We start from the raw sequence: 928 nt of genomic DNA, 5'->3' as shown, positions 1-928 counted from the left end.
TAATAGATGATAGATAATTAGATAGATAGATAGATAGATAGATAGATAGATAGATAGATAGATAGATAGATAGATAGATGATAGACAGACAGAGAGACAGACAGAGAGACAGGCAGATGCTGTGGTTTCGTAGATAGATAGATAGATAGATAGATAGATAGATAGATAGATAGATAGATAGATAGATGATAGACAGACAGCGAGACAGACAGAGAGACAGGCAGATGCTGTGGTTTCATAGATAGATAGATAGATAGATAGATAGATAGATAGATAGATAGATAGATAGATAATAGATGATAGATAATTAGATAGATAGATAGATAGATAGATAGATAGATAGATAGATAGATGATAGATAATTAGATAGATAGATAGATAGATAGATAGACAGATAGATAGATAGATGATAGACAGACAGAGAGACAGGCAGGCAGGCAGATGCTGTGGTTTCGTAGATAGATAGATAGATGATAGATAGATAGATAGATAGATAGATAGATAGATAGATAGATAGATAGATAGATAAATAATAGATAAATAGATGATAGATAGATAGATAGATAGATAGATAGATAATAGATAAATAGATGATAGATAGATAGAGAGATAGATAGATAGATAGATAGATAGATAGATAGATAGATAATAGATAGATAGTGATCTGTCCCCGTACCCACACACACACCCACACAGCCAGTCGAGGGTTAAGGAAACACTTTGGAACGCACCCAGGTCTTATCTCCGACTTGGCAGCGATAGACACACCGTCTGCCAAGGGTCTTTATTTTCACAAACAGACAGATAAGATACGAACGTTCAAGAAAGTCCAAACAGAAATAATATTCCTCCCAGCAGTTCCGGACGAGGCTTTAGTGACTCCAAGGTTTTGCTTTGTTCGTCACAAGGATCCTTTGACCACTACCCT

Source organism: Pituophis catenifer, unplaced genomic scaffold, assembly GCF_029215685.1.
Source record: "Pituophis catenifer annectens isolate HBS135680 unplaced genomic scaffold, rPitCat1.0.hap2 SCAF_15, whole genome shotgun sequence".
In the NCBI taxonomy this organism is placed as follows: Eukaryota; Metazoa; Chordata; class Lepidosauria; order Squamata; family Colubridae; genus Pituophis; species Pituophis catenifer.
The sequence above is the reverse complement of the archived record's forward strand: the minus strand, read 5'-3'. Positions refer to the sequence as shown.